Below are 11,853 nucleotides of genomic sequence, written 5' to 3'. Positions count from 1 at the left end.
AGCAATTGTGAACCAATAAATTTATAAATGCATTTTATAATATCTAGAAGCATATGTCCTTTTAAATAGTACAGTCTTTCAGTGTGGCACAAGACATGCTTACTAACAGTCTTAAATTTATCTTTAATTTCTCTGCAGTAGGAAGACAAAAGTAGATAAACCTATGTTCAGTGATCAATGTTCTAGTGTTTTATCTTGCTTGGAAAATAAATCAGATATTTAATGAAATTCCAACATTTAATTTAACTTAGCAAAACCCAACAGTTTCAAGTTACCAAAAAGATCTGTGGAAGCTACTCTTTTTAAGTATACATACCATAAAACATAATGATTGCACCTAAAAACTTAAAAAAAATTTTTTTAATGTTTTAATTTTATTTCTGAGAGAGAGAGAGACAGCATGAGCAGGGGAGGGTCAGAGAGAGAGGGAGACACAGAATCTGAAACAGGCTCCAGGCACTGAGCTAGCTGTCAGCATAGAGCCCAATGCAGGGCTCGAACACAGAACTGAGAGATCATGACCTGAGCCAAAGTTGGACGCTTAACCCAGTGAGCCACCCAGGCGCCTGGCACCTAAAAATTCTTATCCCATTTTTATCTATCTATATCATTTATTCCCAATAACTATGTTTACATTACTCACAAAAACTTCATGAGACATTAGGCAAAATTAGCCATTATCTCAAGTGGATTTTCTTGTTTGAAGCAGAGATAGTATTAACTTGTTTGATTAATAAACCCAGCTAGAATCAGTTATTTATTGGCATTATATTTAATGCTGATAACTGTGGGGGCAACTGGTGCCTCAGTCGGTTGAGCGTTGGACTCTTGATTTTGGCCCAGGTCATGATTCCAGGGTTGTAGAAATCGAGTCCCACATTGGGTTCTGTGCTAGGTGTGGAGCCTGCTTAAGATTCTCTCCCTCTCCTTCTGCCCCTCTGCCCCACATGCACTCTCTCTCTCCCCCCTCCACTCTAAAATTAAAAAAACAAACAAACATGCTGATAACTCTGAAGATGTGCCATTTTTACTAAACCAACAAATTAAAGGAGACTTTATTTATCAAAATTATCTCAGATCATGTGAACTCAAAAAAAAATTGGATTAGTTTACATAAGCACTTATTTTTCTTTAAGCCAATTAAATAGAGCCCTTTGTCAATTAATTTTGCCAGTATAATCCAGACATAGAAAAACATCACGTATCTATCACATATATAACATATGAATAAACACAGAGATCTTAAAGCTTTTGTTTAAAAAATTTTAGCCAAGCCTCAGGTATTTGGATTTAGGTTCACCTTAAAGACTTCAATTTAACTTGATTACCTCTGTAAAGAACTTATCTCCAAATAAGGACACATTCTGAGGTACTGAAGGTTAGGACTCCTATGTATGAATTCTGTGAGGGAGACAGTTCAACTCATAACACTGTGCACCGGGAATGGCTTCAGACTTACTGAGGTCTCATTTTCATTATCTTAAGGCAGTGCTTCTCAATCTTCAGTGTGCCTCCAGTCACCTGGGGACTTTGCTAAAACACAGATTCTGATTCAGTACGTCTGGGGTGGGGCCTGAGGTTCTAGATCTCCAATAAATTCCTAGGTAACGCTAATGCTGTTGGTACATGTCCCATCCCACACTTTGAAGGGCAAGGATCTAAAGCATGGTTTATAGGCTGCTTTAACTACAAGGACAGAATAGTAATACTGTCCTCGATGGAAACATGGTTCTGCCTCCAAAAGGGAAACAAGGATATGTCCTATATCTTAATTCCAGGCTTGTGCTTCATTGAGTAGAATGTACACAAGGGCACAGAGTAAATATTTGTGCACGGCAGTCAGTCATCCTCATGATGTCAAGCTGGGGCTGCTTGCCGCTAGTACCATAGCTGCTGTTTTCATTTTCGGCAATAGCATCATCATCGCACAGACAAGTACAATATTTTCAGGTATGCTGGAATTCATCTACCTGTTCAAAATAAACTTAAACTGGGTTGCTAAGGCAACATGTAACCATAGACAAATATATGTTAGTTTTAAGCTATGCAAATTGTGCCAAGATAATACATCGTCGTAACTGAACGCTGTGAAAGACTCCTATCAAGAGAAAAATATTTTTAAAGGAAAACATCACTGTGAATAAATATATTTAAATAAAGATATAGACTTAAAAAATATAAAATCACTTTATCTAGAATTATTTCAAAATGCCTTGGAAGCAACTTTTAATGCTGCTCATTGTAGAACAATACGTACCATCTGATTCAAATATCTATTCTCTTTAAAAAAATTTTAACACTTATTTATTTTTGAGAGACAGAGAAAGAGCACAAGTAGAGGAGGGGCAGCAAGAGAGATGGAGAAACAGAATCCGAAGCAGATTCTAGGCTCTGAGCTGTCAGCACGAAGCCCAATGCATGGCTGGAACCCACAAACTGTGAGATCGAGATCATGACCTGAGCTGAAGTCGGATGCTTAACCAACAAAGCCAGCCAGCCACCCCTATTTATGAGCTTTTAGAGCAGGGCTGCCCAGTAGAACTTCCTGTGATGATAGGAATGTATTCTGTCTGCAGCGTCCGATGTAGTAGCCACTAGCCAGCCACATCCAGTCATCGAACACTTGAAATGTGTGACTGAGGAACCGAATGTTTAATTTTATTTAATTTTAATTAAACTTAATTTAAATTAGCAATATAAAAATAGAGTGTCTACTTAAAAAAAAAAAAAACCAGACCTAAAGGCAATTCAGAGAGAGTACAGTTCATATGCTTTGGTGATGTGTTTGTTTGATAATCCCTTACATGTAATTCACACTGAAATGTTTCACATTCCCCTGACTTTATGTTTTGATCCCATAGCTTATTCCAAATAGTATACTGTACTATTACAGTACTAAGGAGTACTGTATACCCTTTACTCTGAAATTTTTCACATTGGCTTTTGACCAAAACCAACAAAATTTTTAACTCTAGGTATAGTTTTATAGTACAGTTAAAACCATTATGCATGTGTGGAAACTATGCACTGTAATAATGTGTACGCACATCTCTGAGTATAAACAAATGAAGAAGTAGCACCATACACACAGAATGTTGGGGGACAGAGGTGATGGTGGCTGACTCTTATCATGTGCCAAACTTCCCAAAGTACAGACAGAGGAACCAGGAGTATGAGAGTGCCACTATGTGCCTTTTTTTTAGTTCTATAAAATTTCCCTGGAAGAGAAGAATTTTGGAGCAATGACCAACAACATTCAGAGAGAGAAAAAATCAAATCCATTAGGCTGTCTCTATGATTCATTTCTAACAATTTTACCACATGCAATGTGAAGTCAACTGTGAAGCATGAACAATTAGGTACAGCCAAGCAGAATGTCACAGACCCAAAGAAAAAATGAAAAAAAGATCTATCCCTCAATAGAAGTAGACACAATAGGCACAAGACAGTAGCAATTCAACTCAACCATATGGAAATAAGTGGGGGGTAAAAGTAAAAACATCTAATACTTATGTAGTGCTCTGTGCCAGACACCTAGTCTAAGTACCATAAAAGAACTATGAAGGGTCTGAGATTTCCCTCTTCTTGGAAGCTAACAAATTAGCCTGTCACAACTTCACAATGAATGCTGGCAGAAGACATGAGACTCCCGGTTCAGAGACAAAGGACAGTTTATTACTCAAAACAATAACCATAACCAGCATCCAGTTTTCTGAGCCCCAAATTTCATAAAGTAACACAAAAGGGGCAAGTAGTACTTGCACACACCGTGGTTTAGTTTCAGAAAAGGAACTTCAAGCTTAGGAACACCAACCCTTTTATAATGAATAGTAGGCAAAACGACCTGATCTTTACTTTAGAGGGAGAAGCTACCTCTGTTTTCCAAGGCTGTTTGCTATGTAAGCATACTTAAAAAGATAGTTCAGAGCAAAGGCATTCAGTGCTTCTGCTTTATAAGATATGCAGAAACACAAAAGACCCATGTATAACTGTCACCCAATGAGCATTTTACAAATAATAACTCACTTAACCTCCTCAACAACCATGCGAGGCAGATATTCTTTCACCACTTCACAAATGAGGAAATGGACGGGCACAGCATTCTTGTAGCTTTTAAGACTATTAATATTTCATATTAAGCTATGAGAATTTGAACCCAACAATCTAGCTCTGGGAGTGGCATTGTCCAACAGGATTATTACATGAGCCCTGTGTGTCATTTAAGATTTTCTAGTGGCCACATTAAAAAAGTAAAATAAGAAATAGGTGAAATTATTTTTAATAATACATTTTATATAAGTCCATGTACCCAGAATATTATTTCAACATGTAATCAATACATAAATTATTAATGAATTATTTTCTATCCTTTTTTATACCAAGTTTTTGAAAACCAGTCTGTATTTTACACTCACAGCACATTTTAATTCAGGCATGAAATTTTTATAAAAACTACTTGACAGTTGAAAAAGTAGATTCACATACCCAAGTTGTTCCAAGCATCCTTAAAAGCTTCCAATAACTGGACCAAGTTTTTAAAGGGAAACCAGTCAGGATTAAACAAATGAAACATCCACTTCTTCGGCCACAGTAGCCACATTTCAAGTGCTCAAGAGCCATGCCTGCCTAGTGGCTCCTGTACGGAACAGAATAACCTTAGAGCCTGTAGACATAACCTCTGTGCTCCCTTGCCTCACAAAGAAAGTGCATGAAAAATGTACAGAATTTTAACTTAATTCTTTGTTCTTCTATTTTAGTTGTTTAACAAAGTCACAGTTGTTTATTTAATTACGCATGCCCTGCAGGTTGTTGAGAGGAGCCAAGAGCTCAGGCTCACAGTCAGACTCAGTCTGATCCATCGCTTCTCAGCACTTCTTAGCTGTGTGACCATAAATATATTCCCTGATCTCCTGAAGCTCCGTTTTATCTTTAAAGTAGGGCAATAATAGCCCCTCTGAGGATTAAATGAAACCATTCACATAAAGGGCCTGGCCCGGTGCTTGGCACATAGTTCATGCTAATAAATGTCAGTCATTATTTGGTAACTAGAGTAAATTTAACACAAGACCAAAAATGTTTAATAGTACCTCATTTTAAGATGCCCATTTGTTTCCTGGAGGGAGGCCTTGCTCCCTCAGCTATGTAGCCTAATGTCACCCTCTAGTGCCAAAAACCTTGAACAGCAGGCATCACATACCAAACCTCCAGAACACCAAAGCTCTGAAAGGATGTGTTCATTTCTTCAACTTCAGATGCTGTATCTGACCCCAACCCCCCAGTCCCAATCCCCAGCCCTGTTAATTAGTATTCTGTCTTATAGGCCAGTGTTTCTCAAACTTTAATTTCCTTTCTTACCAATTACCTGGGGGATCTTGTGAAAAGAAGTTTATTCACTAAGTATGAAGTGGAACCTGAGAGTCTACATTTCTAAGCTGATTCTGATTCCAACGTTGCTGCCCCAAGGACTCCTCTTTGAGTAGCAACATTTTAAGAAATTCTATTCATCATTTCAGTTCTTTCAAAAGTAGCCTCCAAACTGTTAGAAGAAGAACCCTCAGGATTAAACTAAATGCTGTCTTCTTTCTCCTGTAGACATGCGCAAAAGGGAAAGCCTTAACTGAATACTGAAGTTGAAGTACACCTGAATTGTGGATGTATTGGATGGCTTCAAAGAAAGCAACAGTGCTCTTCTAGGGGGAGTGCCTCAGCAAGAGAACATGGGGGTGGATGGGCTACTGCAGCTAATTCTTATTATGCTCCTTTGACTTCAGAATGTAATTCAAGATCATGTGCTATTCTAACTGGAAATCTATGAATTAATGATGACTATATAAATTAATCTGTGATCAGGGTGCCTGAGTGGCTCAGTCAGTTAGGCCTCCAACTCTTGGTTTCAACTCAGGTCATGATCTTACTGTTCATGTGTTCAAACCCCACATCAGGCTCTGTGCTGACAGTGCGGAGCCTGCTTGGGCATTCTTTTTCTTCCTCTCTGTCTGCCCCTCCCTCCCGTTCTCTCTCTCTCTCTCAAAATAAATAAATAAATTTTAAAATTAATTAATTAATTAATCTGTGTTCCTAGTTAGAGGCCCAAGGTAATTTGGAGTAGATAATGGCCTGGCGGTGGACTCGCTGGACCAGCACTGGAAATTAAGTCAGAAGCCACCGATCAGTGGTCTTTCCAATGCCATATTCAAGAGACACTGAAAGGTTAACATTTGGAAGACATCATGATCTATACCTATTTCATAAGTGATAAAATGGATATAAAGATAATTGCCACATTTCTGCAAACATTAAACAAGATAACATAGTGAATGTGTTTTTGAAAATAGTGTTCCATGGATATTAGTGTTCAAATGCAATTCATTTGAAGTCTGACTGACCAAACTAGCCCAGCATCTCATTAGTATAATGAACAATATTGTTTTTGTCTTTTTTTCCTGATAAGGAGAAAAGGTGGGGGAGGATTTAGAGTTTATTTAAATCTGTCTATCCATTTTTCAAAAAAACTTATTGAGATTACTATGACTTCATTACTCTAAATTTCTAGGTATTTGTGTTGCCTCCCACAACGTGACTGCCAAATTAATAATATTTATTCTCATTTTGTTTTCAAACATTTATTTCTGATGATGACTTTCATACACTACAATGTAGTCATACTTTGTTGGTAAGCTTGCTTGCTATCTAGCTGGACTCACTATGTTACCAACTTTGGTAAAAAAATAGCCCACAGGATTTTTCAAAGGCATGCTGAATATCAAACACAGAAATCACATGGGAGGTCTATAGCATTTATGTCACAAAGCATTGTGATATTTTTCTGGACATGAACTCACATGTTTTACCTACTGTTGACCCCCTCCCATCACAGATATATATGAAGACTGACTTCTAAACTTACTTGTTTCATTGTAGGAAATTATCTGATTTGTTTCTGTTGGCTTCCTAGAAGCTTGTTTTAAAGTATTTCTCGTCCATTCATTTTGACTTAAGATCTAATATTAATGTGCTTCCTGTACATGAGCCCCTTTACCATACTAGATATCAAAAAAACATTCATATCATATTATACTTACTACAATGTAAAAGGAGAAAGGGAAATTTGGTTACCAAAGTTTTAGAAAAAATACGAAAACAAAACAAAGTCAGCCCCATGTTTCTATGATGAGAGAAAATCAAAGAAAGAAGGTTAGAGGGTGGGAGAAGGACCAAATTTGGAGGTTTCCTTCCTTTACATGTTCTCTTGCATTTCTATGATACAACCTGACTTTAGGGCCAGAAAACACCGATTTAATCACAGGATGGTGTTAAGGACACTTACAACAATGCACCAAGTGACAAATGTTTACAGAAGACCAGTCCAGGACATGCTGGGAAGACACAGGTGTAGAGGGAAAGCTTTTTCTCAAAATGCGGAGAATGTGGAAGGAAAGACAAGATCTAGACATAAAAGATAACATATGTGTCTAAAGTACTTACCTGGCAAAGCAACTTTTTTGGCTTAAATCCAAACCACTTTGACTATTTACCTAACGCCTGTGTTTGGAGCCTGGGTCAAGAGAAGAGGGTGAGATCTTATGTCACAATTAAAATTCCAGATGAGATTTCCACTTAGTCCATTAAATGAACTCAGCATCATTTATCACCCTAGGCATTGNCCCATTTCCCCCTTCCTGTACCCAGGCTGCCTGCACTCCTGGGCCAGCCACACAAACTTGCCACCATTACCATTTCATAAGCTCTGGCTTCCAGGCCCTTTGATTAGCCCGTCTATTCAACTCCAGCTCGAGAGGGATCCTCTTCTTTTCATTATTGTGTTCATTACCTACCTCACTAGAAGCAGAGATGGCCACAACAACGTACATACCCCGATTCAGGAAAGTTTATTTGCAGGCAGGTGTCCTAGGCCAATAACAGTATGGCATTGTCATACTGCTCCAAACATAATATATTTAGTTAATGTTCTATGAAGACGAACTTCCTAACAAAAAGAGACAACCTGGATATCGCCATAGAAGCAAAAACAGATTATGGAGCTTCTAGAGGTTAGAACTGGGTACCGCCAGTCTTACTTCATTATCCAGTTTGCTTCTCTCCTCATTATAGAAGAAAAATAGCAGTGCTGATATTTATAAGGAATCTTCAACTGAAAACCACCATTACTCTTCCTTTGGGAGACAAAGTGCATTTAATATATGAAAAAAAAGCAGTTTATGATATTGCTTCCCAAAAGTAAACTTAGAAAACTTGGACTAGACCTATTCAATCTCAATTCCACTTGTCCCCAAATCCCTTTCCAAGCAATTTAACAAAACACTGGAGGCATGTGTAGTGAAAGCTGAGCTAATTAAGGGCAAAAACTTAAAGGGAGCCCCAAAATGTTCAGCAAATAGCTCCTACCCTGAAGTAAACAATTATATGGAAAGCCAGTCAGTAGTCAAATGTCTCACTATCTGGTTGGGTAAAATGTGACCGAAAGATCATGCCCTGAGATCCCTGTAGCAGAGAATTCCCTTGATATAACCACTGCCCTACATCAGAGGATGTGGAGTGCTTCTAGAAAAACTAGATAGGGCAAAAGACTAGAGGGAAGGCAGGTACTTGATAGCCCAGGCTGCATCTCCAGGAAGTGGGTCTGGGTCANCTGAGATCCCTGTAGCAGAGAATTCCCTTGATATAACCACTGCCCTACATCAGAGGATGTGGAGTGCTTCTAGAAAAACTAGATAGGGCAAAAGACTAGAGGGAAGGCAGGTACTTGATAGCCCAGGCATCTCTAGGAAGTGGGTCTGGGTCGTGGGCTTTGGGGACAAGAAGGCCAAGGGGCACAGGAGGAGTCTCAGAATGCCCGTGTCCTCTGGATGAGAACCAAACCACATTGGAGAAATGCCAACTTAAGAGGAAGAAGGGGCAGGGGAGGCTTCTTACCTCTGCTGCCTAGTTTATTGCTGCATCCTTTAGAAACTGTGTGGGTCAAAGGTATTTCACAAGCGATGTGTTTTGGTTTCATGAAAAAATTGAGTTAAAGCATCAGTTTATCCTGGCATTTGGGCATTCATTCAACATTCAGCTAAACAACAACTGCACACCCACTGGGGCTACGTACAGGAATAACAGAAAGAGATTAGGCTCCAGGCCTCAGAGAACATACATTTTAAGGAGGGAGACATAATAGAGAAATTAACAATAAACAATATAATTACATATTATAGCAAATGGCATTGTGGCAGATTGTACTTTCTTTCCAAGGTTGCATGCAACAAGATCTCCCATCCCTCATGCTTTCCTAGAGCCATCCCCCAACAGGTTTATTTCTCCATACTTGAATCTGAGCCAATAAAACATAGAAATGAGACTGCAAGACTTTTAATGTCACTATGTCATAAAAGGTTATGCAACTTCCACTTTGCTCACAGGAACACTTGCCTTTTGAAGTCTCAGCCACCATGTAAGCAGCTGGATTATCCTGGGGCCACTATGCTGTGAATAAGCTAAAACTAGCCTGCCTAGAGAGACCAAGAGACTACACTAAGGAGAGTGAAATCCATCCAGACCCCTGGCTCCAGCCACATGCTGCTCCAGCTCCGGTCACTTCCTAACTGCAGTTGCATGAAAGATTCTGAGCAGAAGCCACCCAGCCCAGCTTTCCTCAGTTCTTGTCCCAAAGAAACTTAGAGATATAATCCTAGAATGATTGCTTTTGCTTTAAGCCACTAAGTTTTGGGGTGATTTGTTGCATAGCAATTGATAAATAGAACAGTTAAAAAGGAAATGAAGAGGGTGACGGCGCAGAGTCACCTGAGGAAAGCTGGGCTGGGAATGAGGGCTACAGTAAATAGGGAGGCCACAGAATTCCATTCTCAAGAGAAGGCTGTAAAGAGGTGTGGAAAAGGGCATCCCAGACAGAAACAAAACCCAAGACCTGTAGGGAGGAAAGGACTAGTCATGGTCACGGAGGCCAGCCTGGCTGAGGTGTTGTAAGCAGAGGGAGGAATGAGGTCGGGTGTAGATAAGAGACAGTTATGCAAGGTCTTGTAGATCCTGAGAAGGAGTGGGGGTTTTAAGTGCATTGCAAAGCCTCTGGGTGATTTAAAGCCACTAACTAACACCAGTCCAAACTGTTACTCCAAATGCCTTAGTTCCAAGGCCCAGCCCTCCAAGCCACAACTCTCGCTATATGATCATTAATCCAAAGACTGGGCCTCAGTATCCTTTGGAAACTTAAGTTGAGTGACATCAAGAGACAGTACACCCACAATCTCAACCACCAGTGCCTGCTATTTGCTGTGGCACGTGTGTCTTTTATCTCAGAGACTGACACTCTATCCTCTATAGGGTTTCCAGGTGACCAAGATGTCTGGTCTAGAACTCTCTCAACCCTGCACTCTAGTTTTTAATTTTCGTACTTATTTCCCCTACAAGGGGCATCATTTTGTTATTTCCCCACAGACCCTACTACCGAGTATAGACTTGTTGAATGAATGACTTGCGAAAACAATGCAAAAACCACGAAAGACACACCAAATGTTTGATTTTGTAGCCAAACTTGCACATCTAATACGCTGCAGTCTGCAAACCCCGTTCCTAACCCTGCAAACCCTGTCCTTAGCTAATCTCGATGGGTTCTTCTGGGTGATGTCCTTTGTGCTAAGTGTCTTCACTAAAGCTGCCTTGATTCCTGAGGTTTGTGGAGTCTTTTTAAAGCAGCATTTGGAATCTACAGACATTCCCAGACATTTGAGTTCTGTGAGCAAAGAAGGGAGGTGGAGGGGAGTGGGATGAGCTGGGCAGGGTGGACCGGGTGGTCGACTGGTTCTTATCATAACTGTTTAGTTTCATTTACATTTTTTCTCTGGGCTGCTCAGGTCCAGGGCAGTGTTATTTGATGCTGAACACCTGTCTTCACACAGGGAGTGTTGCAGTGAGGCCTGCCAAGAGCACCACTGACATTTCTGCTCTATGGAATTGTACGATGGGGCTAAAAGGTGGACACCCAGGAGCGCCCATCTGCTTCAGGGGATTGTGGCTCCAAAGGAGTCACCTCATTCGTGATTATAGAAAGACTAGAGTCTCCGCTTGTGCTTTTAGTGGCTGCGGTAAAAGCAAGCTTGTCAGGGCACTTAAGCTATTTGATTTTGTTCATTGGCCATTTTTATAGGTCTCAAGTCACTCTTTGATGAGATGTGAGCGAGAGATGAGAAAGACCCAGACCATCTTGCGCAAGCTGATTCTCAGGGAGTCCTTGGCCATAGGCAGTCAGAGCTGCATTCAAACTGAAAGTTATGTGGCTCAGAGAGCTTTCCATTCTGAGAATACAGAACAACCCACCGTATACTGGATGATAACAAAGGTACAGGGGCCTTGGGCATGCTGCTTCTCACATCTTCATGTCTGTCCTAATTACTGGGCATCTTATAAAATGCAGATTCAGATACACTAGGTCTGGAGTGCGATCTGAAACTTTGTGTTTCTGTGTGATGTCAATGCTCTTGTTCCTTCTTGGGGTAGGAAGAGTCTAGACTCCAGATTCTACAGCCCATACCCCTACGATAGTGGTTCCCAAAGCATAGTCCCCAGACTAGCAGCATCAGCATCATGTGGGAACTTGTTAAGAATGGAAATTCTCAGGCCTCACCTCAGACCTACTGGATCAGAAAATTTCAGCAGTGAGGCTCAGCACTCAGTGTTCTAAATGTTTTTTTATATTTTTATTTATTATTGAGAGCATTGAGAGGGGGAGGGTCAGAGAGAGAGGGGGATACAGAATCTGAAACAGGCTCCAGGCTCTGAGCTATCAGCACAGAGCCCAATGCGACGCTTGAACCCATGAACCACGAGATCATGACC

This window comes from Crocuta crocuta, unplaced genomic scaffold, assembly GCF_008692635.1.
Source record: "Crocuta crocuta isolate KB4526 unplaced genomic scaffold, BGI_CrCroc_1.0 scaffold112, whole genome shotgun sequence".
In the NCBI taxonomy this organism is placed as follows: Eukaryota; Metazoa; Chordata; class Mammalia; order Carnivora; family Hyaenidae; genus Crocuta; species Crocuta crocuta.
The sequence above is the reverse complement of the archived record's forward strand: the minus strand, read 5'-3'. Positions refer to the sequence as shown.